The following is a 248-nucleotide window of genomic DNA, read 5'->3' as shown; positions in this document are numbered from 1 at the left end:
AAAGAAAGAAAGAAAGAAAGAAAGAAAGAAAGAAAGAAAGAAAGAGAAAGAAAGAAAGAAAAGAGCACAGCTCTTGGGAGGACTCAATTTGACCTCCCAGCACTGCATTGATGGCTCACAACTACCTGTGACTCAAGCTCTAAGTTCTCTGATGTGTCTGTACTCACATAGAAACACACACACACTCACACATGAACGCAGGTACGCACATATACACATACACACACATGCAGAGAGAGAGAGAGAGA

This window comes from Mus pahari, chromosome 20 (genome assembly GCF_900095145.1).
Source record: "Mus pahari chromosome 20, PAHARI_EIJ_v1.1, whole genome shotgun sequence".
Taxonomy (NCBI): Eukaryota; Metazoa; Chordata; class Mammalia; order Rodentia; family Muridae; genus Mus; species Mus pahari.
This window is presented reverse-complemented; position numbering follows the sequence as displayed.